Source organism: Dermacentor silvarum, chromosome 9 (assembly GCF_013339745.2).
Source record: "Dermacentor silvarum isolate Dsil-2018 chromosome 9, BIME_Dsil_1.4, whole genome shotgun sequence".
Classification (NCBI taxonomy): domain Eukaryota; kingdom Metazoa; phylum Arthropoda; class Arachnida; order Ixodida; family Ixodidae; genus Dermacentor; species Dermacentor silvarum.
In genome coordinates this window covers 100,381,705-100,393,784 of record NC_051162.1, presented here as the reverse complement: position 1 = coordinate 100,393,784, position 12,080 = coordinate 100,381,705, and the positions used below count along the sequence as shown (strand labels likewise).

The 12,080-nt window shown below is 46.5% G+C and overlaps 1 long non-coding RNA gene across 1 annotated transcript; it reads right to left on the bottom strand.

Moving 5' to 3' along the window:
• Positions 1 to 2,104: 2,104 nt before the first annotated feature.
• Positions 2,105 to 9,473, bottom strand: LOC125940093 (uncharacterized). The gene is made up of 2 exons (XR_007463333.1): positions 9,167 to 9,473; positions 2,105 to 2,344 (listed from the first exon to the last, which is right to left on the bottom strand). It is a non-coding gene; the product is annotated as an uncharacterized LOC125940093 (long non-coding RNA).
• Between the last annotated feature and the right edge of the window lie 2,607 nt (positions 9,474 to 12,080).

Genomic DNA, 12,080 nt, shown 5'->3' with positions numbered 1-12,080 from the left:
ACACTCATGTCGCATAGCGGTTTAAATAAAGACAGAAAAAAAATGCATTCAAGCTGCAAAATCACAACTTTTGCTTAGAGACTAACCATAATCAAACCATTTATCAACAATTCATAAAAATGTACTTCACCTGTCAGCTAATTAATTAGCATGCGACGTAAATGTACCCTTAATGTAAAAGAACATTTCCGCTTCGACGGATGCCAGCTATGAAATGGTCAAAGTCCTTGACCAGAGCCCATGAGTAAACTATTTCGCTCAGTGACTTCCTTACGTCCAAAATGTAGGGAGGCGCTGCGGAAGCTGCAGCGCAATGTCAGAATGACTTTGTGCAGTTAAAAGTACGTGTTAGGAAGTTTAAAAAGCAGACAATGCTGGCAAGGACTCTGTGGCAGAGATTTCTCTCCTGAGGAGCATGAACCATGGCTAACAATTGCACCCCGAAGCGATATGAAGAGTTCCAATGGTCTAGCGATTCTTGCAATCATCCTTCAAGAAATATTAAAAACTGTTTTTCATTAGACTTATCAATAATCAGTATGCTGGTATGCTTAGTGTGTTTAAAAATGATTGCACGTTTACGCTGCAGAAAATGTTGTTGGTCTGAAATTCTGCTGTCGTACCTTTTAAAAATTATAGGCACGACGCTCCCCTTCACCCCACGACTTTATTATTATTATTATTATTATTATTATTATTATTATTATTATTATTATTATGAATCCACGGAAGGCTTCGGCAGAACTAGCAAAATTATATGTACAAATTCATTATTTGTAATAAAGAATATTATTATTGTTATTTCTTTGTTTTTTGCGTAAGGCTATAATATCACAGAAAAGTCACTGTAACGCTCGGGAGCAACGCTCAAACAGCACAAGCTGATTCGGCACGGGGAAAGTCGCGGTTACGGTAATTAAATGCGAAAAAGTGCATGGTTGTGCAGATTAGTATATAGTCATTAAAAATTGGAAAATATAAATGCGAATGTTTGGTCTAACGAGACGGGTTCGATCGCAGTGCACCTTTTCCTGTCGCAGTCATGCTCAGCATTCCTCTCATAAATACCGGCTGAGACTACCGTGAGCGAATTGTCCTGGTCATGCCGTCGTCGCTATCGTCATGGTCGTCGTGCCACCCTCTTCTCTGTCGCGCGATTATTACGAGTTCACTGTCATCGTCACACAGCATTGGTGGACGTAATGGTCACCGAGTCGCCGTACTAGTGCTGTTAGCAGCGTTGAACGTTAAATAAATTCACGATTTCGAAAATTACTAAGTGCGCAACATCCTCGTTCTTGGTTTATTGCGATAGCACTTATGAGGACTCTCCAGGCACATTTCTGCCATCAATGTTCCTTATAAAGTCCAAGTGCGATAACAAGGTGGCCATGCGTCGCATACTGTGCGCGAATGAAAGCGTGCGATGGTGAGCTGAGGATGGTGGCTCGATCTCGCGCTCGCAAAGGAGGAAGACGGCGAGGAAGCGCGCCGTCTTCCATCGTTCGCAAGGTAGCGTGGTTGGGGGGACGCGGGTCGTTCCCCTACGGCAGCGATGGCGGCGTTTGCCGTGGCTGAGTGCGACCATGCGAGCCCTATATTGAAAGGAATTTGCGATAGGGACGGAATCTAGGTCGCCCGAGGGCTTATATCTTCGTGTGCGCTGCGTTCTCGCAGCTTACTTCGCGTTTAAGCGAGAGGCATCACGAAGCTCGCCGCTGTTGTCACGCTTCATCACGCCAGCACTTTGATAGAGAATGTGCGCAGTCATCGAGTGAGGTGTGTACATGTTTACTTGTGCGCGTGTGATACCATACTTGTTAGTTTAGTTAGTAAGCTAATGTTTGCATATTTATACGGCCGACAAAGCTACTTTCTTACACCGTATAGCTCTCTAGTAATTTGCGATCGCAATGGATGCTTCACTTTTCGCGTGAATTTGCGATGTTTATAGAGGCTTATAGAAAAGGCGCTTTCGAAGAGTCATTTGGTGATATCCAGTAATTTGAATACGCTCGTGTATACCAACGCACGTTGCCGTCATGATTACAAATGCAGACGTGCACAAATGCGAATGAGGAACCATAGGACAAAATATATGTAATTTTTGGATGATTATACTTTATTGCTTATATCAAACCATTTTAACTGTGGATTAGCATGCTGTTACTGAGTGCTTAAGCAATAACCCCACCACCATTTGCACACCTACTGTGACTACTAGAACAACAACTAGGAGAAGTAGACGACGTCTTGGGAAATCAGCGCCGAGGCAATTATGCTGTGGCGGCTTACTACGTTGACAGCTTGGGATACCACCAGCAGATAATGGCTCGGCATATTGCTGCAAAAAAAAAACAACAACGGTCAAGCGTGTTTTCAGCCTTCATAAATATAATAAAGTGCCTCTTATTTTTAGGCAGTAAGGCGTTTCGAGCAAACTGAAATGCGCGATAAGAGTTGAACACATAAGTCTGCTGGGATATATTTAACCATTTGCCGGCACATGGTCAGGAAAAGAGCGAATTCCCTGTGAACAGCAATAATCACTCCATCTCACTGACTGTATCATGTAACTTGTCACCTGCCTCTCACCTCCGTTCAGACCACATTGGCCGAAATATCTCTTCTTGTTAGAACACGCGTGCCTTCATTCTCCCGCGGGTTTGTCCGCGGAGAATTCGGGCCAGGGCGGACCAGACATGATTTGGACGTTATATCTACCATCTGAGTAAATGCTTAACATACGGCGTGCACTCATATATTGTTCTCATATCTCTTCGCGTAGACGCGAAGTGTGTGCCCTGTGGATACGTGGTGTTTTATGTTCTACACAATAGCAGAGAAACTCTATAAAAAAAGTTACGTACAGTTGATCTGTGTGAGAATACGCTAGGCGGATAATGGTAGTGTTTGAGGTCCCGTTAATGTTGCCACGCGTACATTGTATACCTACAAAAAAAGTTATGCGGGATAAAATTCTCGTATTCACCTATGGTGAAAGGATACAATATTCACCTATTAGTGAAAGCGAACCACCAATGGAAAAGATCACTTAAAAACGAAAACCTTTGTGAATTTCGCACCACATTGGTGCAATGCTTTCGGAGGGGTAGCTTTTTTTACTCGGAACGTTCTTTGCAAGTTACGTCAGATAGTACTATCTCTTCTGTAATCAGTGTTATGGTTGCAATGCGCCTTTTTCAAAAGTGTCACGAGCGGGACTGATTTGAGGTGCTCTCCAAGCAAGCTGTGTGCTTCGTGAAATGACGAAAGCTACCGGCGCGTATCACCGCGAGAAGATCACTTTGTTAGAAAGTTCGTCGATGGTTTAGCGGCGACGTTGTGCCCCCTGATGCGCCGGTTATCAAAGTTGAAGGGTGTTCGGGGCATGTACCGTCTCTCTGCGGCAGTCCACAACTCTTCACTAAGCTAACTACTTGTGCATTCACCTGCGGCTAATATGATGATCTTGAAACACTCCTTTCATAATTTTTGGATCTCCGAGGAGTCTTTTATACTCGTAGTTAAAGAAATTACACCATCTTCCCCTGGGGGAACCCTGAGTAGTATGCGAAGCAGCTATGGGGTCGACTCAAGGTAGTTTTATCAGCTGTATAAACTTGAACATGCAGCAGCACCATCAACACGCAGAACTGTTGTTGACACCGTCGGCGTTTTGCCCTCGTTCGCACCGAACGCGCGCGGCCTTGGTGACTCTTGCCGGTGCCTCTGTGGCGCCTACCGCCGCGCCTCTAACCTAAGCTGCTTCGCATTATCACGCACAGAGCCGCAGGTGTTGCCATTCATTGCGCAATCCGGAGAGGTAGGAGCGTCGGAGAGGAGAGGAAGAATGCCGAGAGGGGAGGAGACAAGGAGAGGAGGGGGAGGAGGATGCGCATGCGCAGAGGAGAGGAGCGTCGGAGAGGAGATGAGGAATGCCGAGAGGATAAGAGACAAGGAGAGGAGGGGGAGGAGGATGCGCATGTGCAGTGCGGGTGTGGACGCATACGGCGGATTCAAGGAGGGACATAGCTTCGAGCATAAGATGCTTCGCATCAAAAAAAGAATCACATGCACGCCAACGCATATTTTTATCCTGAGAAGACACTTGCTAAACGGCCAACACGAAACGAAAAGAGTCATAAAGTCATTAGTGGACAACACAAACGACGACTATCAACTGAAGTAAGCACGGAGGCGAGAAAAGAAAGAAGACACAAAACTCATCTGTGAATTCTCTGGAATGGTAGCACCACGTGTCAATCGGGTACACGTACCGGTCTACGTGAGAGATAACTGTTGAGGCAATTGATCTCTTCTTTATGTAAGGTAATCGAAGGCTGACTCACGCATGCACTTCCACCATTATTGATATGCAAAGCCTCGATCATTAGACGCGTATCTCCACTCCTATGCTTGTACAGTATCGCGCATTCATCAAACTCTGGCGTGCAGTTACAATCTTGGCAGTCTTGGCAATGTACGGAAAGATTGGAAGGCGACCCACCGGTTAACAATCTTTTATGTTCCATTAGCCTCTGAGTGATACACCTCCCTGTTTGGCCTACGTAAAAGTGGCCACAGCTAAAGGGAACTTTATAAACCAGCTGTGGCCATTTCTACGTAGGGCAAACAGGGCGGTTGAATTTTGCGCAGATGAGTTTGGGTCTTCTTTCCTTTTTCGCCTCAGTGCTTCCTTCAGTTGATAGTCGGCGTTTGCGTTGTTCACTTCTCTCTTGTGTCCGTGTGTGCACGCCTTACCCTTTTTTGCATTATGAATCCTTACCAACTAGCTCTGCTTTCTGTCGTTCTAAGGCCATTTGTCGCTCTTCAATGGCAAAAAGACATCATCACAAAGCATCGCACGCTTAGCATTGAATCAACACAGCGACGTGAGGTATTGCCACCGTCGAAACGAGCTATGTGTGACGTGTGTAGTGCAGCGGGACTCGACTTTCGCGCTTTCCTAAGAACACTCGGCGCCACCAAGCGGAGCTGCCGCGTAGCCTGCACGTGGCCTCCGAAATGCATGGCCCGGATGTGCGTGCGAACGCTCAAGAACGCCTAATGCGGCAGCTGGGCTCCTGTCTCCGCTTCTTTCGGGACACATTGCGCCGTGGCATAGGGTTGCCGAGGTATCCGTTGGTGGCTTCCCAGACGAATAGTGAGGTGCACAGGTGCCTGCGAATTGTTAAAATTGTTCCCTCGCTTGCCGCACAACCAGTGGCAACATACTCAGCGACCCAAGTTGGCGAGCGCTTAATTCAAGAGCGACACATACCTAGTGCATCATGGCACAGCTCATCAAAGCGTTGGCTTGAAAGGTGTGCATTGAAAAATATTTTGGAGGACGCTAAAGATTCACCTTTAAAAGTGGAACGCGATAGCATTCTTTTGTAAATGACCTATGGCAAGGGTAGCAGCATGAAACGATACGTTGGCTGGTGGTGAACCACTATCTTGATAGCACAGCTGCCTAAACGTAGGATTCAGTGATGAAAGGGTTTAAGCATGGGAAAGGGAAAACAAATTCTTCAAGGGAAACAAACAGCTTCATTGGCTTGTCCGCAGCAACAAACAACAAAAATGTGACGCATTCAAAGATCCCCGACTGCTTCTCACGCTTCTCGGCAACTGCAGCTTATCTAACCCTAATGTTTACCGCGAAACGCTGGCGGTGAGCGCCAATCACGAAGGCGAGCTTTCTGGTATAAGGGCGCCCTCTTACGTGGGCCGTTGCCGGAGGTTGTGCACAGCCGCACTAAAAAATTTACATCAGTTTCAGGTTTGTGCTATTGTTTCGCACTTTTTTTAACCCTTTTTAAGGCGCTATTCTTAATTACAATTTTTCGCTTAAAACCTGCAAAACGACATTCAGGATGACTTAAGAAGCTGTTTGACACAATTTTTAATAAATTCTGCACAACAGTTCTCGTAAAAAAAGTGGTACATATATGTACCACTGTCTTTATTACAGGGTATGAAAAGTGGTATACATTTGTACCGCTGTCCTCTGGAGTATCAATGAAAAAAAGAAGGTGTAACTGACATAATATTTACAAATCGATTGTGCTCTTCCCTTGTGAAATGCTCCGAAGCATTCAACGCGAAAAAAGACGCGGAAAAAAAACTCGCACACATATTTATTTCTTGCTTTTCATGGCTGCCATCACGTCATACAGGGCACTGCATGATCGCAAGTAAAGCTTCTAGACATGGGACATCATACCGGTACTCATTATTATAGCGCGCTTGTGGAATTGACTTCACATGCACGCAGGACAAAATGTGCTATAACCCTCGATCGCAAGTGGCCCCTTCTGACACTTGACACCCTTCACCGCATAATACTGCTGTAGGACGGAGAAGCTAACTGAGTGCGCTGCAGTGTGATCTTATCACAAGTTCCTCATCGAGATGACGATACCCCACCGAACCGGGCCCCTGCGATCGGAAGGTGTATGAGCAATCGGGAGCCTCCCGGAGAATAGGGGAGAGTTGGCAAGCCTGTAAAATCAACCTGGGCGACATGATCGGTGCGATAGCCGTCCGGCGAGGCCTAACAAATCAAGCCCGAGAAAGGTTCGTTGAAAACACTGACTAAATAGGGTAACGAAAATGTATGCTTATGATTGCAAACGAATCACGAGGGTTCACTTAGTGAGCCGGTACAATAAAACAGTTACCAGGCAGGTTTACGCAGCGTTCTCGAAGGTTTCCTTGAGGCCACAACAGCGGGTAGTGAATATTCTACGAGGCATTTCGAAAAAGAGACTCAGTATGCGCGCCACATGGCGTCGTGACGAAAAAACACGAGACAAGCTTCTAAAATACTTCGTTAGATGGCAGCACCACTAAAAGTGGTGCCAATTCCAACCATTTATTTGTTATAGGCGTTTGAATCAAGGTAAAAAAGGGGTAGGTATTTGTACCACTGTCCCACAAAGGGTTAATACTTCGGTAAGAGAAGATTTAACAGAAAAAGCTTGGGCTGTCGGCGTTTTGTTCCATGACGTTGGTTTGTGGGTTGTCATTCTCAAAATTCCGAGGAATAACTTTGTCAAGAAGGAGGAGGGTGGACAGAAATAGAAGGCAGGGATATTAACCAGAAATCCGTCTGGTTGGCTACGTCAGAATATAAGATAAGGTATGAGCATCTTTTGTGATAGCATGATGTGACAATATAAACCGCATATACCGCATTTCATATAGGAAGGCGTGGCATATCATCATCATCATCATCATCATCAGCCTATAGTTTATGTCCACTGCAGGACGAAGGCCTCTCCCTGCGATCTCCAATTACCCCTGTCTTGCGCTTGCGTATTCCAACTTGCGCCTGCAAATTTCCTAACTTCATCATCCCATCTGGTTTTCTGCCGACCTCGACTGCGCTTCCCTTCTCTTGGTATCCATTCTGTAACCCTAATGGTCCATCGGTTATCTCCTACGCATTACATGACCTGCCCAGCTCCATTTCCTCCGCTTAATGTCAACTAGAATATCGGCTATCCCCGTTTGTTCTCTGATCCACACCGCTCTCGTCGTGTCTCTCAACGTTACTCCTAATATTTTTCGTTCCATCGCTGTTTGTGCGGTCCTTAACTTGTTCTCGAGCTTCTTTGTTAACCTCCAAGTTTATGCCCCATATGTTAGCACCGGTAGAATGCAATGATTGTACACTTTTCTTTTCAATGACAGTGGTAACCTCCCAGTCAGGATTTGGCAATGCCTGCTGTATGCACTCCAGCCCAATTTTATTATTCTGTGAATTTCATTCTCATGATCAGGGTTCCCTGTGAGTAATTGACCTAGATAAATGTACTCCTTTACAGACTCTAGGGGCTGACTGGCGATCCTGAATTCTTGTTCCCTTGCCAGGCTATTGAACATTATCTTTGTCTTCTGCATATTCATCTTCAACCCAATTCTTACACTTTGTCGATTAAGGTCCTCAAACATTTGCTGTAATTCGTCTCCATTGTTGCTGAATAGGACAATGTCATCTGAAAACCGAAGGTTGCTGAGATATTCGCCGTTGATCCTCACTACTAAGCCTTCCCAGTCTAAGAGCTTGAATACTTCTTTAATTAAGCATGCAGTGAATAGCATTGGAGAGATTGTGTCTCCTTGCCTGACCCCTTTCTTGATAGGCATATATGTGGCATATACTTATACCTAGAAACTTAAAGGTCGCTTGAGCTTCGCCTGTTAGAGTGGAACGCGACAGCGTTATCTGGCCCCGTTCGCATCGCCTTCTGATTCGCTTGCCATTATTATGCGATACAAACGCATCCAATTGTTCAAGTGCGATGAACTATCAAAATCGCGTTTGATTCCTCACTATTACCTCATTGATCCCAATGCATCACACACGTGTCGAGAGCGAGCGCGTGTTCCGGCGCCTTACGCCCTAGCGCTGACGGCATCGCTCCTCCTACCGGCCTCCGTGAGGAGTGGAAGCTTTCCGGTCCTGTGTCGATGTCACGCGCACAGGCGTGCTTTCCCTCAGGGCGCGGTTGAGGTGTTCACCGAAAAGCGAGACGGTTACTTCGCGTTACCTTTCCTCGGAAATCCAATTTTTATTTGATGCAATTGCATGCGATTGTTCAAGTACAATCAACTATCACAATTTAACGCCCGGAAAGTGCTGTGCGCGCCATATGCAAGACGCGTTTCGTCGGTGCAATACGGTGTATCATACACGGCTTCACTGCTAATCGCATTAGCGTCCACAGACGTCTTGACATTATTGTTGCCAGAATTCCTCTTCACTGCTACCAGTATATATACGTGTAATGTGCCATAATGTAGGAGCAAAGAAGCTTGGGTAAGAATCCGGGTGTAAGCTAATGCGTCTTCAAACGTGACAACCACTGAATAAATACAAGTATGAAATTGTGAAACGCCGTCACGGAACGTGAAAATTTTTTCCGAGCTGTTTTGAAACATTATGGGTTTAAGAGCCTACGGCACCATCAGATTATTTTATTATTTCCGTAGAAGTTGCCTGCGATCTTGAAAAACCACGTGACTGCGATGTGTTTGAATGCAAACTGTTCTTACTTTCTTGCGTGCACCTTCAACTGTCGTGTTTGGTGACGAACATATTGAATATTTTATCCCAAACTTCGCCACAATATACACAAACGCAGACACTAACCTGCTACTTTTTTTTATCGCTTGGCAGACTCGCAACGGTAGCGAATGCTGCTGTGGATCCGGCGGCAGCTGCTCCTAGTCGAATTGTTAGAACCAGCGGTGCCAAGGGACCGGCGACCACGGTTGCTGGAAGCAATACTGCGGTCGCAATGCCCGTCCCGAGCAATGCAGGGTCTCTGTCCTTGTCACTGATGGTTCCCATCTTGCTGGCGCTGGCTCGCTCTGTGTCACTCCTCTTACAGATGACCTTTTCTTGGAACCCTACAAGAGGAATCAAAATAGACTGCCACATGATGAAAGTGTCGGAACGCCCTTGTTGGGGCTTGGCGCGCTACATGAAAGCACCGGAATCGTAGGGGTGAATGAAATTCCTTAATTCCTTAGTTGTCGAAAATATTTGTGCAAATGCAGGTGCAGAATGGCGCTTGTGTTTTCGACGAGGATACTTTCACCGAGAAAACAGTACTGCCGTTCGAGATAGCTGGTTGGTGATTTGCGGTCCGTGGTTGTCGAACTTTCCCCACCCATACAAAGACGTCGATCCAAAGGGTGGGTGCTCTATTGCTCTCTTCCGACTGAGTTACGCGGTTCGTTCATCGCCGAACGCCAACTATTACGCCTCCTTGAAATGCACGCGCTGGCTCGCATGTTTCTGTTTGTGTCAATGATTACGAATCGCCCTCCACGTTGGCGCATACGCCAGTGAAGACATCACACAAATGACCGATCGGCTTATTGCGAAGGTGACCTATACACCCGCTACATAATTGCTGACTAATACAGAGCTTTAGCTTGTACGGAATTCCGGCAAACGCAGGCCGACTGTGCGTTTTGGCGGATGGTCAGGAGGCGTACGCTTGAGCGGCTTGACGGGTAGCGTCACCTTAATTTGGGGCGCAGAGCTGGACCAAAGAAACACAAAGGTAATATTCCATCAACCGAGTGAATTGTGCTTCAATGCTGGCGTAAATCTTCGGCGTCGCTTAATCGCGACACAATTATGCAGATGCGAAAACGTAGAGAAGCAGTGAAACATTGGAGGACGCTTAAGTTTCGCCTTGAAGAGTTTAACGCGATAGCGTTATCGGCCCCCGTTCGCATCGCATATTTCTTTGAGTAGACTGCACTGCAACACAGAACGGGGGAAAGCCAGCTTACAAAGGCCAAGCTTACACCGATCCGCTTAATGTCGGCTTCACTTTTAAACGGAAATGCATTGCTGGGAAGACTTTTTTCCAGGGGCAATATAAGTCGTCTTATATTAAAATATGAAGGCCCTAGGGCCCTTTTTCATTATTAAAGGTGTAAAATTGGCCTTATTGGTAAAACATTCTTCAAAGTCAGGTTAACAACGCAAGGCCGTACTGTCTTCTGTCCCCTCTGGTGCCCTTACGCTGTTAACCTGACTTTGAAGCTTTTTTATTATTGTATTATTTGTTGGCTCTTGCACCGCCGCGCGCGCGTGTCCGAAAATTGGAGGAAGCTTAAGCTTCGTCTTCAAGAGTGGAACGCGATAGCGTTAGCGGGCCCCGTTCGCTTCGCATTTTTCTTTCAGTGGGCTTCACTGCAACAACCGAACGTGGGAAAGTCAGCTTCACGTTTAAACAGAAATGCATTGCTGGGTAGACGTATTTCCAGGGGCAATATCAGTCGTCCTATTATAAAACGTGAAGGCCCTGGCACCTTTTTTAAGATTTATTGTTATTTTTTTGTTTTTGCTATTGCCCCGACCCGCGTGCGTGTCCAAAGCGCATTAGGTAGGCGAAGTCCGAATTTGATCAGCCGAGGATGCGAGCGCCATGTGGATATGATTTTCGTAAGTACCATATACCTGAGTGCGCCGCTGTTGGTATGGTAGAAGTGCTGGAAAAGAGGTTTGTGTTTGAGTTTCCTAGTAACAGAATTAAGTTATCTCGTACATTCAAATTACAATCCGACACCACCATGTCTGTCGGTTGTGGGTAAGTCATACTCTACCATTTGTCTGACGGATTTCACAATGAGAAATTCAATTTTTGTTCAATAACATCTTGCGCCACGCGGGGTGCTTGCGGGGTCGGGGTCGTTCGGGATGATTTTCTCCTTCACGAACACCTTGCGCCACGCGGAGGGCCTGAGCGGGTCGGGATGGTTGGGGATGATTTTCTCCGTCACAGACGCCGACACCCATGCCGACGCCAGATTTTCTGCGACACGGGGCCCTTAACACTATCGCGTTAAAAAGCGCTTTCAAGGAGTCATTTGTCGAAAACCAGTAACTTCAATAGGCTCGTGCACACACACCCACATTGCCGTGATGATTAAAAACAGACGTACACGAATACATTCGTGTACGTCTCGTACATTCAAATTACAATACGACGCCACCATGTCGGTAGGTTGTGGCTAAGTCGTACTTTACCATGTTTCTGACGGATTTCACTGTGAGAAATTCCATTTTTGTTCACTAACACCTTGCGCCACGCGGAAGGCCTGCGCCGTCGGGGGGTCCAGGTGGTTGGGGATGATTTTCTCCGCCACAGACGCCGACACCTACGCCGACGCCGGATTTTCTGCGACACGAAGCCCTTAACGCTATCGCGTTAAAATAATCCACTTGGTTACCGCAATAATAACTATGTGTTTGTCTGGCTGCACCACTCCGGCCACACGCGTTTAAAGGGGCCCTGAACCACCCCTCCGGCTTCGTGAAATAGCATAGCTCGCGAGTAACATGGGCTGCTGTGAACACCTCAGCCAAGGCTTGCTGTCGTACGCGGTGGGTGGAGCTCGCAAGCGGAGCGCGAAGTCACCTTTCCTTCAAACCCTTTCTTTTCAACAGAGGCCATGATACTCACTCTTTTCTGCGCCCTTTATTTCGTAATAAAGCGGATTCCCACACTACGGCTGCTATTGTCCGCTGCGGTCGGCACAAC